Source organism: Mytilus edulis, chromosome 8 (genome assembly GCF_963676685.1).
Source record: "Mytilus edulis chromosome 8, xbMytEdul2.2, whole genome shotgun sequence".
NCBI lineage: Eukaryota > Metazoa > Mollusca > Bivalvia > Mytilida > Mytilidae > Mytilus > Mytilus edulis.
This window is the reverse complement of record NC_092351.1, coordinates 50,932,181-50,951,657: the sequence shown is the minus strand read 5'-3', so window position 1 is coordinate 50,951,657 and position 19,477 is coordinate 50,932,181. Positions and strand designations below refer to the sequence as shown.

Genomic DNA, 19,477 nt, shown 5'->3' with positions numbered 1-19,477 from the left:
TATATATATATATTCAATATATGTTGTTAAACAATATGACGCCTGGCGACGGAATTCGTAATTCATCAGGGATGCTTGAAACAGTTGGACGGCCTAAATGATTATTAAAATGTATGGTTTACGCAATTGAAATGTATTGAAAGTGAAAGTAAACAATGAACATTTTATTCTAATTGCATACGGATATTTCGGACTGCATATTTTGATGGTTGTTAGAGTAATTATGTCTAGATATGATGTACTTGAGATATTGGGACAATAATATGATAATAATTGAGTTTTGATAACTATCTAAAGTACAATCAACATTTTTCAAAAGGTACGCTTGACAAACAGCTTGCAATTATATCTCATTATCTAGTTAAAGACGCTTTATCTACATGAAAGCTATATATTATAAGAATAACAATTTGAACAACTTGTATTGTTTGTCAATATAACAGCATATGTTGCTCATATATAATAAGTTGTTCAAAGTACAAACCAAATTTGGCCGAGGGGTAAATTTTATGAAATTGTTTTATATTGAGTTCATTATTTTTAACATAAATATAGGGACATTTCATACAGTATAATGTAGCATATTTAACATAAATAAACTTCATTTCCGTAAATTACAAATTATAAAAAAGAAGAAGTGGTATGATTGCCAATGAGACAATTATTTACAAAAGACCCAATTGACACGGACATTAACAACTATAGGTCACCGTTCGGCCTTCAACAATGAGCAAACCCATACCGCATAGTCAGCTATAAAAGGCCCCGATAAGACAATGTAAAACAATTCAAACAAGAAAACTAACGGCCTTATTTATTAAAAAAAAATGAACGGAAAACAAATATGTAACACATAAACAAATGACAACTACTGAATTACAGGTTTGATGGTTTAAATAGTTTTAGTTATCATTTCAATAAATGGTAAATAAAGTATCGCCAAACAAATTTTCCAAAACATTTATATCCTTTTCAACACAAATTATCTTTAAAGGGTACATATACCATGTATACCATGTATATATAAACAATTTATAATATCGATACATTTTTTTTTCAAAAGGCTTTTATTATATAAACGGAATGTTGACATGTAACCAATTACATGTTACACCCTTTTGCCCAGTTTCCTGTGGTTTACTATCCGGTGTCGATTTTTAGCTTATCCTGTATTTAGTGTGCATGTCATCAACCTGTTTGAGATGATTCTTAAAATAACAATATGTTTTGCCTAAATGCACACCATACTTAAGTATTTAAACAAAATGTGATTCCACAATCAAGTGTAGGTGAAAGTTTACCAATACACAAGTAAGATCATAATGACTGTATTTCGATAATATTAAAATTCTTAATCGTCAGTGCTTTTTTGTTGTTGCTTTTAAACAGCATTATATAAAGAAATAGATATATTTGTTGTGTTATATTTGGTTGTATGAAACAGTTGATAGTGACCGATTTTTTATTTTCGTAAATATGTTTACTATACAGGACAACCTGTTGACTTTACTTATGAAAATTGGAAGATGTTGTTTGATACTAGTATTCAATGCGACAACTATTAAGAAATGAAACAAACTACGTAGAAGAAAGCACCAAAAGGTCACTGTACGGCATTGTATCAAGTTATCAAGTTACTAAATACACTGTATCAGTGAAGTGTATTGTACGATTGATACTTTAACTTCTTTTACCTGCTGGAGTCACATGTTCAACTGATGATAAGATTGTTGTTGTCGTTACTTGATTCGCACTTCTGAAATGTATAATCAGCTACATCTTAATTTTAACTAAACTATTTTTACTTAATCATGTTAATAAAACTATTTATGTTTAGTATCTTCATGTAGCGCCCTTGTGTAGTTTTGATTTACAGAGTAACTTCTATTAATATTAAAAGTGATATATAACTCTTTTTGCTTGGTGTTTCACACTTTTTTGTGATAAAATTTCAACATATGAAAAACGAGGGTGATTGTTGGTTAAAATGATATAACCCTGCCTCATGTAAATGTACACGTTCAAAGATACACAATTAGACAATTTGGTGACCCACAAAAAACATTTTGTCGTAAAAGACATGGAAGAAAACTACTCATTCAGTGTATGCAATTAAATTAAGTTATATTAAAGAAATTAAACAAACAGAATAACTTAAGTTAAAATATAATATAACATTTTTTTATAGAGCTTATAAACAGATAGATAAGTATGAAGTAGTTACTCACGAATCTCTGTAAATTTCTGGACAGTTGTACTTCAATTTCGATTCTTTCAGGCATTCATAATCTAGTTTGATATAAGTAGAGATTTTTGAAATATCATACATCTTGTTTTTTTCTCTCGAAGTAAATAGTTTTACCATTAGCTCGTTTAATTCATCAGATATCAACATAACTGAACGAAAAAAATCATAACGACGTATATGTTATCATAATCATAAGATGTTTGATCCTAATTTATAAAATTGAATGTTTTAAAAGCAGTATGAATCAGATTTCATTCACACTTTTGTCTAAATATCCCTGGGTTTTTTTTCATAATACATATTTTGTTCCCGATTGTTCTGCTTGAATAGAATATCCAGTTTGACTTCCAAAACAAGGAATTTATCAATTTGAACCTTAATACTGGAATTATTTGTAGTCAGTCATTAGAATAATATTCAGTTGCAAATTGTTCTATTTGAAAGGAAAAGTATTTTGTATATTTTAACCTTATGTTAAATTAAAGATAAAAAAAAAGTGGTAACATTACTATTTATTTAGTAGTTCACAACACAGAGATCTAAGCATTCGCAGATCCTCATTCATCCTCAATGTCAAATGATCTATACTGGAACCGACTTGACAATAAATTTGAATGGGCTCAATCCTACATACCAAAAAGGCATAGCTAATCATTAAACAATAAAGGAAAATACATTTCTATAGACAGCAACCAAGCACGAATTGCATCAATAAGCTGGGATTTTACACACGTCTACCTTGATGATTTGAAATTCTGATGTAATTTGAAATCAAAAGTATAAGAACATTTAACTGCAGACACTGTATAATCATATATCAACGCCATATCAAAGCTAAGTTGTATTCATAGATAAATACCTCGTGACAAACTATATCCAATATGACAGGGCTTCATGTAGCACGAACAATCCTCTTCGGAAGGTATACAGAAACAGCCATTTTTTGGTTTAAAAGCATAGTCATAGTTTTTCGTGTAGTCGCAGCGACATATTCTGTTTGCTTGAAGCGTGCCATTACTGTGAATAACTTGCCCTTCTTGGTTACAGCTCTCCTTCTTAAACACACATTTGCTACTACCATTCGTCCAGAATATAAATGGTTGGTATCTGTCTTCTGAACAAGGTTCAACTGTGGTTCCGCCTAACAATATCTGTTTGTATCCTAAAATGAAAAAGTTTTATTCAGACCCACACTTAATTATTTGTATTTTCGAATGGCTCTGGCTTTTTATTCCCCCCCTCCCCCGTCAAAACAAATTCCTCGTTTCACTCTGAACGCTCTGAACGCAGGAAATATGAATGAAATATACGAACAATGTATTTTGATTTATTTCATAATACAACATCGCGAAATTTCCTTTGGTAATTCGTTTCTTCAGCTCGGAATTCAGCGATGAACAAACGATGTATAGCCCCCTCGTAAATATTATGTAACTTAGCGATGTGATGATATTCAATATTAAACAAAACACAAACAACTTCAACCTGAAAATGTTATGTTTTGTATATTTGTGTTGCACTTAGAAGCATACTAAGTGAACAAAAAAAACGCTGGAGCAGTACAAATGCTGTCAAAAGTATAATGTTTACTATTTATAGAGAAAACAGTAGTCGATAACATCCGGTATTAGCTAGATCTACTTTAAAAAAATGATTGATCTCGAACATGCGCATTTATGCAAAGTTGATTATTTTGATTGGTACAGTACAGTTGACTCAAATTGTAATTTTTTTTCAAAATTGACGATAAAAGTTTAACTCTATTGTTTCGAGGGTATATTTGTAGAATAATTAATATTTGTGTTTTTGAGTGATAAACTCTTAATGATCGAACAAACAAAAAATGAGGGGCAGCAAGTTACAATCCCCTTTAAACGACTTATTGTGGGTCTCAAATTTGATTAAAGGGCGAAATGTGTGCATTCCAATTACTGCCCATTCATCTTTGCAGATTTAAGTATGGAGTTGTTAACACTCATTGGTCTATTTTTTGCGATGATTTTAATGTAAAATTCAAGAAAACAATCTGTCTGTGTGAAATTGTCATTTCTTGATATCTAATCCATAATGCAAATTATCTTATTTTTGAGAAAAAAACTGGAACATTATGGTATAATATGAGCAGTACAAGGACAGTAGTCCATCATTTAAAATAGAAATTTAAGAATATAAACAAATCGTTATATATGATTGACAATGAGACTGAATGGAAAAAAGCTACGTACAAACTACAGTACAGGCCACTGTATGGTCAAAACCCATACCCTATAGTAATCTGTAAAGGGCCTCCCAAAGAAAAATGTTAAATAATTGCAGAGAGAAAAATAAAAAAAAACGATTTATTTACAATGCATTAAACCAAAAACAATTATGATTTCAACTTCACCATTTACAACTCTATGGTTAAATAGCTTCCTTGTGAGCAGCAACCCTCTATCACGAAAATCATGATAGGAAATGGAAGCACGGGAATATCGTATCAATTTGGAGATATATACCATGTATGCAGGTGCTGCTGGAATGTTGCTACTTAGAAATGGAAAGTTCACAATTGGAAAGCTGAAATCATCTCTTTTGTTGTAAAGTTTTGTTTTCAATCGACCCTCATTGTCAATTTCTAAATGTAAGTCAAGAAATGAGGCAGACTTAACTGTATCTGTAGTATCCGTTATCTCTACTTCTATGGGATAGATGCGTTCCACATAGTCACCAAATTTTGAATTATTTAGTTAAAACATATCATCTATATAGCAAAAAGTAGAGTTAAAGAATATTGCTAACTTCTTATCTTTCTTCCTAAGAAGTTCCTGCATGAAGTCCGCCTCATATTAATAAAGAAACCAGGCCGCAAGTAGAGGGGCATTGTTTCCATTAGATGCCGACAGTCTGAACATATTTGTTTGACCAAATTATCACCTTAACCTATGACATTGTTGTAATTTGAGACCAAACTATGAAAATTAGCTGAAAAGCATTTAAGTCATTATTTTGATAAGAGGCAAAAACAAAACCCTCACAAAAATACAAAAGTACAAGTCTTAGACAATTCACAGTTACTGAACATTAGTTTAAAGTCAATACACATGTGTATCTCAGACTGACATATAATTCAGTACACATCAAACACTCAAGTTATTTAGTATAAAGACGTCATACACAGTCAAGGTAAAACACTAACTTGTGTAATATGCATTTATCAATAGATCGTATACGTAGGACCGTACATATAAAATATATTTACAGTGTCAGAAAATATAAAATGCATTTGTATGAGCTTAAGAAACAGAACGAAACGCGAGGCTCGTTGAGTATTTCTAACATTTTGTAGCGAGTACAAATATTCTATATTTTCGACAATGTGCATATAAAAAAGAAGATTTGATATATTGTTTTTATCCTGCATTTACACCAGACACTTGAAACCTTAGTTATAAAAATCCAAAGCATTTTCTCTGATTTTTCAAAGAACTCGGACCACAGAACCCCAAAATCATATAATACGCATAAAAATGTATCCACATTATCGCTTGCTAAATATGGAGTGGGTTAACAGGAGATTGTGTTTGTGCAGAAACAAATGAAGCAAAAATATATGCATATACCTGCTTTTTTTTTACAATAATCAGCTGATTGTAGGAGAAATGTACACATGTGTATAATAGTATTTTAATATGTAGTTTAATTTAATGATAAGAAAGTCTAAAATCGGATTGTCAAAATCAACCGTAGAATTCGATGAGATTAACTTCAGAAATAAAAAGAAACTAGTGTTGAAACACTTATTTTAAAAAGCGCCGATTTGTCATAAAAATAATCATTTATTATTGAGTGTTGATTATTCACGAAATCAAGAACAACAATAATTTACTCGTCGTTGTCAACATGTGACTGGCAAACAAGTGAAAGGTTTAGCGAGACATGCTAGATATAAACCTAGGCTAATTCTACAATTTTCTGCTTAAAAAATGTATATTCCAAGTCAGTAATATGACAGTTGTTGTCCCTTCGGTTCATGTGTTTTAACTTTGATTTTGATTTTTACATTTGATTATGGACTTTCCGATTTCCTCGGAGTTCAGTATTTTACCGGTATTTGAACAATCTTATTTAATTCCAGAGTTCTTTTATTACTCAATATATGATTAAAACCTACAAAACTGTCTCTTATATAGGAAAACGAATGTCAAAGACCCTCATTTTATATAAAAACAAATTTGGAGATTACGTATTGTTCTAAAATTTAAAAAAAAATGCAATCGAGTGAATAACTAAAAGTCAGTCTTGTTTTTCATGGAAGTGATTTCATGACAAATCTATAACATGTATAATATACATATATTTGTATTCTATTCAACAAATGAGATATTCAGCTATAGAATAAATAAACGTGTACGGATTTATGATGTTGGAAACAATAATTGCGTATGTTTCAATTACTTCCTTATCGATATCACGTATCATTATTGATTATACATAACGGATGATATATGTACATGGGAAATTGTTAATTTTGTTTTATGTCAATGTGCGTATTATGAATAACATGATTAAAGTATTTTCTATACACGTTCTAGTATGGATAATACAAACATATAAGTATCAATATCCTTGTACGTGATGTACTTGGAGTGACAGATTTTCCAAAAATGAACTCTCCAAAATAACAAAATGGAATTTGAATATTATGACTTTGAATGTTTTGACTATGAATGTTCTGACGTTTCAAACAACTTTAAAATTTAATAGATTTCTATTAACAATAAATATATAAATGACTTATATGAACGATTTGAAAATATAAATTTAATAGATTGACATTAACATAAAATATGAATGACTTAAATGAACGATTTCAATAATATCTGATCAACGTTATTATCAAACTTTTCATTTTCTTTTCAATTTCGCATGTCCATTATGAATTATTACAAGTTAAATATTTCATGCGATCTAAACGCTTTAAAGTTAAATTTTACCTATACCCGGAACGATCATCGTCGAATATTTGAAAATTACGATGCAGACGAATCGACCCGAAATAGTTGAAGAGCTAATTGACAAATAAGACCTACGAAATAGCAAAAATTGCTCGATCTCAGAATTATAAGAAAGAACGATCCTGTTTTATAAAAGTTCCGGTCACCCCCTACCGATACGATATGTCAATGCATTAATTCACTTACAACATATTATTGCAAAAATAAATCATCGAATACAAAAAAATATCAAAAGAATAATAATAAATCGATAAGTGTATTCAATTATTTCCGAGGGAACCAATTTTCATGGATTAAGGAAAAACTTACATGTTTGTAGATATTGAATTTCATGGATTTACCAAATTATCGCGTACAAGCCTATAAGAGGTTTTCATTCGATTTCGTTGTTCATTTGAACCCACCCAATGAATTTAAGAAATTAGTATTAACCGTTTAATAATAATATAAGTATATATAATATGAAAAGGTATATCAATATGAGTTAAGATATAATAATTGCTGTAAACTTGGTTTGAATATTTATAATATAATAGAATTCTAAAAGTTCACGTCCATGTATTAGTATATGTGTGCACATGAAGTGTTACTTTATTAAAAAAGACTTTCAAGATTTGGTACGTCGAGTATCCTCGTAACGAAATGCCCGTTCATTTTCGTTGACGAAAAGCTAGAAAAGGAAAAAAAAATAATAATATTCATTAAGGATGTACACCTCTGAGGAGCCAAAAATTTATAGAATTAAACTTTTTTTCTTAACCTGATTTTTAGGTTTATAAGACTGTAACAAAACAATTGGTGAAGAAAAAATCATATGGTGGTGTGCTTCTTTTTTTGCTACGGCCCTTTGAAAATGCCAAATTTTGATGATTTTCTCACTTTTCATCGATTTTTACCTATTTTTGGGCTATTATCGTGAAAAAAATCACAGTTCCACAATTAAACTTTTTTTCATACTTTCCATAAAGATGAAGTGGACCAATCTGAATAAATTTAACTTACAAAAACTATAGGTAGGTGTTAATATAAGAAAGTTTTATCATATTATGATGCTTTTTTGTGTAAAATTTACCATACTGCCAATTTTGTATTTTTATGATTTTTCTCATTTTAAAGAACAAAATGCATATTAATTCAACTTTTTTGTTATAAATGATTGAAAAAATACATATCTAAGAAATTTGAAAAGACCAAAATGAGATGGGATGTATATTATTCTTGTAAAATAATTTTTTGTATCCCTCACCCTTTTTCTCAAAATTTTGACTAAAAATACTGACTTGAATGGTCGTAAAATTTGAAAACTGGATTATTCAAAAACCGTTCATGGTAAATACACAATTTTTTCACAGAGTTATGTTTGATTATAATATTTTTAAAATTCATTGATATTTTCCACTTCTATCATATGTTTTGGAAATAATTTAAGAACGAGATTTCAACGAGACTGAACGAGACTGAAAAGTCAGAAGAATACATCCTTAAATAAAACTATAGATGAGAAATTGTGAAAATGTTATGTCGCGGAAGATTCAAGTTTTAATTTACAAGGCGAGAAGAATACATCTTTATTATTTAGTATACCGAGCAAAACAACATCATACTGAGCTAAAAGGTAACACGAAAGGCTGCATGTGCAAATATGAATGCATAAATAACACTGATAACCTCAGAACAGCAGAATTGATGTGAACTCTTATATATGTATCACTTATTATACAAAGCAACTGACAGGCGACTTAAGAATATAACTACCTGGATTTTCAAAATCGGGCCATGATCCACAAAATTCTTCATCCTTTTGTCCGTTTTCGTCAAATAGACAAATATACTTTTCTGTATCGTTACATTCACTCTTTGCTCTGAATTTCCATTGCGAAGGCCCTGGGCATTTGAACATAGTTTTGTTATCGGCAATAACCACAGTTACGATGACTGCCTAAAATTTGAGAAAATGAATACTCAATCTGTAATATCGTTTAACAAAGTCATATCATTGTTTGTGAAGAAATTGTATATACATTATTAAAAAAAATAAACTAAAAGGGAGGTGTAAGATTAACATGTTAAGATAGTTTAATTGATGTCCTATTCAAAATAATTTATGGCAAACAAAATACAAGATATGGTTCTGGAATTTAAAACTGAAAATAAATTAAAACGATAGCGATTATCGAAAGTATTATGTAATTATAACGTGATAACTGGGTGAAACATGATAGTCATAACTCTTTGGAAATTTCAATTTATTCCCCACAAATGTATTTGAACTATCCCTAATTATTCATAATAACCCTATTATTTTTAGTGGCACTGCTTTTTCATAATGGACCTGTGTATTGATACTAGCACTGTGTATTCATTATAGCTGGTAGAGCATTCCTTAAGAATATTCATTATGTTCGTGTATTATTGCCCTGTTACTCTGTAATAACACAGTTTTGCTTTTATCAGTAAAGAAGCAGCTTCATATATCTTGACTTACACCTAGAAATTGAAAAAGAGTGTCGGTTGAAAAAAATTTACAACAAAAGAGATAATTGCAGCTTTCCAATTGTGAACTTTCCATTTCTATGTAGAATCCTTCCAGAAGCGCATGCAAACGGAGTATATATCTCCGAACACATACTGATATTCTATTCCAGGGCTTGTATTTCGTATTAGGATTTCCTTGATAGAGGGTTGTTGCTTACAAGGAAGCCTTAGACAAAGAGTTCCAAATGGAGAAGTAGTAATCATTCCTTCGTAACTGTTATGGAGCTGTTGTATCACAGATGATATCGGATATGTTCCTCATGTCCAACATATTCTTATAGAGGTTAGTCCTTATCAGCAGTCTTGACTTGAAGAAAAGTTCCCTTTTAACGATTATTACCTGCCAAATTATACTAGTTACCGGGTTTGTAATATAATGAGCAACATGACGAATGCAACCGGTTGAGGAGAATCTGTTTACCCTTCCGGAGCATCTGAGATCACACCAGGTTTTGGTTGGGTTCTTGTTCCTTAATCTTTAGTTTTACTATGGTGTGCCTTGTGTATTATTATTCATGTGATTGTCGTTTTCTTTTGTAGCCATGGAGTTGTCTGTTTATTTTCGATCTAAAAATTTGATTGTCTGTCTGGTTTATTTCACTGCTCTTTCACACATTAAGCATTTACTGGATCAATAGATAATCATATAATGAAAGACTTTTGAAAGCAAACACTACAACTGCAATTATAAACTCCTAGGTTACGATTCCACTAATGAGCACTATGTAAGAGCTAATTTTCTATATGGTAAGATACTAGTTTTAACTTTATCATAATCATGAAACATAAGGTTTTTTTTTTTAAAGAGAAACAACTAGCCGTTGTTTTCATGATACTGTACATAGATGTAATGGATGTATTATTAAACAAAAAATGACAATACTAATCTGTTTATATGTGTCTTTAGATTAAAATAACAATTTAAAAACCTGTATTTAACAAATATCTAATATAAAAATATTCGCCCATTGGATTTTTGTTTTGTTTTTTGATTTATCAAAAATATGCTCTTTAACATTTTTTTTCAGTACTTCCGCTATACTTCCTTATTGGAAATCTGTAATTATTTTTTATTAATATCTAATGTTCTGTTCTATATCAAAATTTGGGGTGCTATAATGACAAATTACGACCAATATGTATATCCCTCTATATGTAGTATACATTTACAAATAATGTAATGATCAATTGATTCAGTGATCTAAATTTGTACATGTATATTAAGACGCTATGGAATATAAATGCAGTAAGTTCAAATACGTAATCTTTTCCGTAGGCATTTTCATCTGTTTTGTTGTGATATTTACATGTAAACATCAATTTTAGTTATGTTATTCAATTATATCGAGACTTTTAAACATTTGCGAGATCGTGTAAACCATTTTATTCTACACGTACTTATTGGTATAAAAATACACCGTGTAAACAACATATACTTTGTAGAGTTTTGAAAAGTACATGTTTGACTGGTACAACATCAAAAGCTGTAAAGCCTGTTGATTCAAGTTCCCTTTAAGTAGCTAAACTCATTTTGGTTTGATTTGAGTTTTGTACGTTTTAATGAAAATCTTGAATGTACATTTAGTATTTTGAGTAAACACTTTAAAGTAAGTTAGTAGATTTTGGATTTACAAACTATTATAAAGATGTATGATGTTGAACTCTGTACCACACAGTTTTTCTTTTTTAAAGCAAGAAACGTAAATCTAATACATAAACATGTACTTACAATTATTAAGTATTGATGAATTAAGTCGTCGAACTTAGGCGTTTGTCCATTTGTTCTCATGATCATTGTTAACACCACCCACATTTAACTATAGGATATTTTATCTACTTGGTTGTGTCCTATCATGAATAAAAGATAATATGAAGATTATTTGTAATTATCTTATCAGTACATTGACATTATTATTAAATTATATACTAAAGGACTCTATTAACGCATCACATAATTAAGTGGTTATTGTTTTTACCAGATCAGGATTGATCCTCATATATATAACAATTGTTCATTCTAACTATACAGTCATGTACTTCTTTCTGTTTATTGAGCATATTGCATTATTAAAGTTGCACGAACTTTTAAAGGTAATATTTGAAACACATACATGATTTTTATTACGTTATGTCTTCGTGAAAAAGATAAAATCCATATTCATACTTAAATCAGTCAACAATGTTAGATTTCTAAATAGCCGAGACTGAGTCAAGGAAATCTGTATCTTATGATAATAATAATGATATCGAACATTTTTATAAGTATGACATATTTGAAAATAAGAATAACAATGAATAGTATAGTGTTGCGTTTTTAAAGTCTGGCAGTCTAAAGCTAATAATCTAAACGTTTTTAAAGGACATTTAAAGGTAATTGGTCGTTACCCTATATAGATACTATAATCGTTAAATTTCGTATGGGTATTTAATTGTTCTAATGTGACTTCTGACCTTTATCATCTTGTAAAAGATATAGATACAACTCAATAGAAATATTGCGACAAATCTGACTTGAAATAACGTAAACAAATTCGTCTTACGTTTTTTTTAATGAATCAACAATATGCATTAACAGAATGCATGCTGTAAATTACAGATGACTTTGGGCATTTACTACATAAAGATAAGTTGTAAAAGTATGACACCATTTTTCTCGATGGGAGTGTTGCAAAATGTAGAATTAAATATAGATCATGTTATAAGACAATACCAATCAAAACCAAGGAGTAAAAAAAGACTCACAAAACCAAGGGACATTTACATTAACAGTTATAAATAAGAAATAAGAAACAAAAACAACTCCACTACAACCGGGAGTGAAATAAGGTGCTCCGGAAGGGTAAGCATTGTAAGTAATTACATGACTGATAACAATTTCCACTAAATACCACAGAAATAAGGGTTGTTTTTCTTGTTCTTTATAACAGCTCAAGTTTGGTTATTGCTAATTAAAATTTGTGTATTTCTATGTTGATTGGAACTTAGTAAAGAATCATTACAATCGAATCATAAAGCCCGTTTATAATAAGTCAGATGTTAAATTGATACATAATTTATATATGCTTTCGTATGTTGTATATCCGACTTTATCGTACCTGTTTTAAAATGATTTGGGTATTAAAGATTTTCTGTATTAACACCCTTTTCCTCCCCTCGCTGCATTTCTCTTTGTTTTGTAAGGCTTGATGTTAATAAGAAATTTCATGGTTCAGGTCAACTTATATGAGAAAGTTATCGATGAATTAAAATTAAAAAAAACCTATAAAACATAGATTCAAAAGCAGTACATTTTGATAAAATAATGGATTGTCTTCCGTATGTGAGTATATATGTATTTTTAAGTAAAAAAGCTAACAGTAGTATACCGCTGTTCGAAAGTCATAAATCATTTGAAAGAAAACAAATCCTGATTACAAACTACAACACAGGGAAACACATTACCTTGCAGATGAAGTCCAACAAAAAAGAACCAAACGACTATGCAATACACACAAAAACGAACTATAAGATCAAAGCACAGACTTTTCAGGGTATAAAAAAAAAGTTTTAGATAATCTCACACACATTTTGTGGTGTTAATAGATATAAGTAAGCTACATTTAAAACCTTTTCGGAACACGCGATATCACGTCCAAGCTTTTGGTGGGCTTCGTCATAAGTGTTCTACGATGTCATGTTTGTGTTATAAGAATTGTCCTACAGTATATTTAATTAGGAATGGAAATTGATAATGTGTCAAAGAAACAACAATCCGATCAAAGAGCAGAAAAAAGCTGACGGTCACCAGTGGGTCTTGAAAACAGCGAGAAAATCCCTCACCTTGAAACCCCTAAACAAATTGTGTACTGGTGCAGTTACAAATGTATAATGGTCGTCAGACTTAACTCTGAAATACATATATGAACTAGATTTTAAAATATAATTAAAAGCATGAGGTTCCTGACTTAGAGCAGGGGATTAATATGGCGGGGGTCATGTTTTATGAGATCTCAATCCTCCCCTTTATTTCTACCAAATATAGAGAGAAAAAAACAATCACACAGTAATACGTACAATGGATTTAAAATAAGTCTGTGGCCAATGTAAGAATAGGAAACTAAAAAAAAAAAAAAAAGGACAATGATACATAACATAACTGAGATGCCAGCTTCAAACCCTACTTTAACTGATAAAAATAGTGTGCATTCATCATATGAATATCAGGCATGATTTCTTCATTTGTGTGCCGTGTAAAACATATTCTCATTAAAGATTGGATTTGAAATACCTAAACGTATAAGAAGTCTGCATGTTGATTTAAATGTACGAATGATGTTCTTCTACATATCTGTGATATTGAAAACCCTGGTGTTCATAATTTTCAGTAAACATACATGTACATGTAGGTGTATTTTGTTAAAATCTAAAATACACACACACGAACCAATCGAAAGAGTTAAGATATATAAACACCATAAGATGGATAATTAACAATAGGAAATGATCAACAATTTTTTTTATCATTTATCGTTGTACTTGTTCCCGTTATTAATATAAAATCTCTTAAGCGAACAAAAAGTTATCTAGAGCAGTTATATTATCTAAGCAGGACCAACTGACATAGTTCCTCTGTTTGCTGTTAATTTCAAAACAATGACATCAAGAATTCGGACATATATTCGCATTCTGACTTATAAATGCCCATTTATTTAGGTGTGTGTTATTTTCCTTTGCAAGAATATGAAGCAAAGTGATATATAGTGGATGTACACATATTACTGTTAAACCCTGATAGGATTAACAAATTCATGATTACATGAAAAAAACAACCTCACATAACAAAGACATAGTACAAAAAGTGTACATATTACACAATATACAATTTGAATCATCAGGAGATTTAAATATGTTCTGAATATAGGAGAGTGTGGTATGAGTGCTAATGCGATACCTCTTCTTCCAAGTAACCATTTATTAAAGTGAACCATTATAGGTTAAGGTATGTGGCATTAGCTCACACCGAACAGCGAGCTATAAATAGTACCCAAAAATACTAGAATAAGTGTAAAACCATTCAAACGGGAAAAATAACGGTCTAAACTATATAAAAACGAGAAACGAGAAACACGTAATATGATTTTATCGATTCGCGGTCTATAGGTAATTGGAATTTAAAAACGGAACCAATTCTATCCTTTTACAAGGCTTTTTCTTATTAGAGGTTTCTCAACATCTGACGAACGAACGAAAATCGCCCTAACTTGACGTAACTTGCCGTAACGCGAAAAGAGGGAGCAATAATTTATCTTATAGTTTTGGATTATCGGCTGTGCTCTTCTTCCTTTTGGAATGTCTTTTACGTGTAAAATATGCATGCTTGATTTTTTTAAACCATTTTGAATCAAATACATATTATATTTATTTGATATTATATAATATATAAAGGCAACAGTAGTATACCGCTGTTCAAAACTCATAAATCCATGGACAAAAAACAAAATCGGGATAACAAACTAAAACCGAGGGAAACGCATTAAATATAAGAGGAGAACAACGACATAACACTAAAATGTAACACACATAGACAAAATCCCACGAGAATAATACATATAACATCAAAACCAAATACATGAGTTTGGGATAGACAAGTACCGTGACACGTCTTATCGCAATGTGAATTTACACTCAAAAATAAGAGAAAACAAACGACACAACGTTATAATGGAATACACACAGAAACGAACTATAATATATCAATGACCATATTCCTGACTTGGTACAGGGCATTTTTAAAGGAAAAAATGGTGGGTTGAACCTGGTTTTGTGGCATGCCAAACCTCGCACTTTTATGGCCATGTGAAATATAACATCAAAATGACAACACAGGACTACAATATAAATAAATTGGAGAACACAATTAACAAAGAATCACACGAACAACAGCCAACAAAAGGCAACAAGTTCAAAATTTTAATACGCCAGAAGTGTATTTTGTTCACACAAGACCTATGTGTGACGCACAGATACAAAAGTTTGAAAGCCGAAACGAGTACAAAGTTGAACAGCATCGAGGACCAAAAGATCAAAAAGGTTGTGCCAAAAACGGCAAGGGTTTTCTGTTAAGTTACCAGAAAATCCCTATAATTTAGAGTAATTTATACTTTTGATAACAGTAAATTTAATAAAATGAATATACAAAAAGTGTATATGATAAAGCTGAAGTATTAACTAATTACAGGAAACAACTGAAATACATTTACATAACCAGACATTTGAAACACAAAAGTAGACACATCCGAATACGTTAAAACCTCTACGCCAAGTGACGTCCTATTTGAAACTGAAAAATGACGAAAAAATGACGTCATTTGAATTAGTAAAACAGAGCATCAAAAAATGAAAAATGACGTCACATAAGAATGAATAAGATAGAATTAGGATTAATTTAAGATTATATATTTGAACTAAATACTGATATTGCATTTTATAACAAAGCACATTTTAATTCTTATTTATATAAAACTGAGGTAGCAATTAACTATATTATAAAACTATGTCCGGTTTGCTATGAATCTAACTTCAAACGTAAAATATCGTACTGATTACTTTGAACGAAATCAAATCTGATAAATGAAGGCGGTGATTAATTTTCTTTACCATAACACATAAATATAATAGAAAAGACGTCAACACATTTGACAAAATCCGATGAGAATTACAAATATAACATGAAACATTTAAACTAAATACATGAATTTGGGATGTATAAGTACCGTACCACGTCTTATAGTAATGCGAGTTCACACTCGGCAAAACAGTCACAATCGGGAATAAGTCACGTTTGGTAATTAAAAGATTAGACGACATTATGACAAAACACAATCTACCATGTGGTAAAAATGTCCTTAGCTAGTTTGGTCAACGAAACATCGTATGGATCCACCAAATCGTGATGGTGTCCATAAAATATAATATACAATTTACTGTTCAATCAACACAGTTGAAAGTCTTATTGATCTATTAATTTAAGTGAAGAATTTTTAATCAAAGGACAGTAATCGTACAACAAATTTTAATAAGCATGATGACAACATCACTAATTAGTATAATATGTGAAAAAGGTAAATATAGATTCATGTATATGGATCGAAAGGGATAGGATTTTTTTTATCTTAGCTAGAAGCTGATTAACGGTAGAAATTCTTTCGTTGGCACGAGGTAAAATAAATCTAGAAGTGAACGCGTTTCGATTTAAATTTGAAAAGAAAACATCCCAATAAGTTCCGGGATAACTTCTTTGCCCCAACCACTAAAATCCAAATGATCTCTTCTTATTAATATATTGTTATCAATTGGTAGACTTAACAAGAAAAATAAAGGAAAATAATGAAACACATATTTTAACTTATATATTGTGTGTTTTTTGTTATCATGGCCTTCCTTATTCTATGTGTGTATGTTTCCTCTATAGTATAATTATGAGTATATACATATTTCTTTTTCTTGTTTATTGTTTCCGTTAAGCTTCTATGGCATATTGAGCATATTTCCTCTATTTTTCATATTTCTATTTTTTTCTTTTTAGTTAGGGGTGTAATATATAAAAATATATATTTTGATAACTATGTGACTACCAGTTGTGTTAGGGCTGTAGCACTCATACTTTCAACAAGAACACCCAAAACTCTTTTTCTAACGATAGATCGATTGCACCTTTCAATTTCTTTAACTGATTTCCTATAAATATTAGAAATAAAACAGCTATGTCACGACTTATCTATTCAAAATACTCTCCGATACGAAATAATGAAACTCATAGTAACTCAAACCGATTGGACCCATAGAAGGGACGTGTTGATATATGAAATATATTAAAGTTGTGTTATCTCGATCACTTAACCCTAACCCTAACCCTAACCCTAACCCTAACCCTAACCCTAACCCTAACCTTTACCAAACGCTAATCTTGCAATGAAATGAATGGAATATTTGCCACTGAACGTTAAACACCAAACAATCAATCAACAAATTGCAAACTAGATGTGTAGAATTTTTTAATCAAGGACATTTAATTATAAAAAAAATCTTTTTGCATGGATAAGGGAGATAAATCGAACGCATATATACGACATGTCAACCAACGGAACTCAACATAAGAAAACGAAACAGTCAACAACAGAAAATTAATTGGAACACGGATGTTTAATGACAACAATAAAATGCAAGGTTGCAAAAAAGGATATTAAGTTGTTAACTGTTGTCTTTTAAACACACTGCAGTATCGGTACACATTTATAATGGATTTTATTATAACAAAACTACTGCTCCATAACGATACGTTCGTAGAGTTTTGTCCGTTCGTAAGATGTTGAGAAACCTCTATTACGTGGGATTTAAACATTTTCGTCAGCTCTTTAATATTTCGTTTCATTGTATTATTGTAGTGACATTTTTTACATACATATTTGTATTTATATTAGGGCTTATATTTTGAATCACATTATATTTGTACATGTTGTACGTATAAACAGTCAAATAGCACAGTTAATATTTCAATGAAATTTAAAATTCAAAATATTAGAAACACAATTTATTTAACAACTTTAAGTTAGATTTTACAGGTTGTATTAAAATCAAACTTGAATGTTGCACTACCAATATTTGCCCTATACAATTATTTGAATGTTTAGAATGATAGTTTCGTAGTATCCTATGAAATCAAATTCAGATGTTAAACATAAAATTCTTCGTACTTACGCATGTTACGGCATATTTAAACATCTGCATTCAATTTTTTTAAAACGTGACACTGTTAAACATCCTATATCACCGGTTTTGTTCCTTTTTCAGATTATATCATAAGATTTAAACCTGTATAAGTAATTAGTTCGTTCTGAATCACAAAAACACTTACATACGGTATATTATTACACCTCTCAGTTCACTTAATATGTATAAATAGATTTGAGATGTACAAATGTAAGTGTCTCATGTCGTATATCGATTGGGTTGGATGAACATCTATTATATTCACTGATATCGTGTAAGAACGAGGGCGTGCCCGTCCAAACAATTTTTTCGAACTTAGAACTTTTCTTTGCGAGTTTAAAAAACTGAAAATCAAGAAATGTTTTGTATGTCAATCACTCTACGTGGAAAGAAACTACCTGATTGGTGACTCCCCAGCGTTTCTCACTTTTAATTCACATCTGGTGGTTTTCGTCCTTCGTCTGTGTTACATGTTTGAATACAACATAGACAACCAGAAGTTTAATATTAGACATACTCGACACAAGAAACACGATATAACAACAACAAAAAAACGACTGCACTCAAGTTAATAAATGTACAAAGACAGCAACTATGGTAAAGATATACATGATAGATAATAATCTTTTGCCAGTTTAATGTGTGTACAACTATAAAATTTACAAATCTTATACGTAAGATACACAATAAACACCCTGTCCTACCAAGTTACGAACAGTTTGGACATTTTCTTGCAAGCCAATTCGCTTTGCATGACTTTTATAAAGCATTACATTTTAACAGTGGAAATCAGCTGTTTTCCCAAAAATTGTATACTTGTAATGTATCTTACATCTAAAATAGTTGTTTTCGTAGGCATTTTTTATTTCAAACTAAGCATGTTAAGAGAGTAAAAAAGCCGTAGAATTATCACAATAATAAAGCTTTAGAAAAATAATACTATCCGGGT

At 30.4% G+C, this 19,477-nt stretch overlaps 1 long non-coding RNA gene across 1 annotated transcript; it reads right to left on the bottom strand.

Moving 5' to 3' along the window:
* Positions 1–3,126: 3,126 nt before the first annotated feature.
* LOC139485825 (uncharacterized) lies at positions 3,127–18,587 on the bottom strand. The gene is made up of 4 exons (XR_011655407.1): positions 18,517–18,587; positions 11,510–11,628; positions 9,001–9,184; positions 3,127–3,410 (listed from the first exon to the last, which is right to left on the bottom strand). It is a non-coding gene; the product is annotated as an uncharacterized lncRNA (long non-coding RNA).
* Positions 18,588–19,477: the final 890 nt, after the last annotated feature.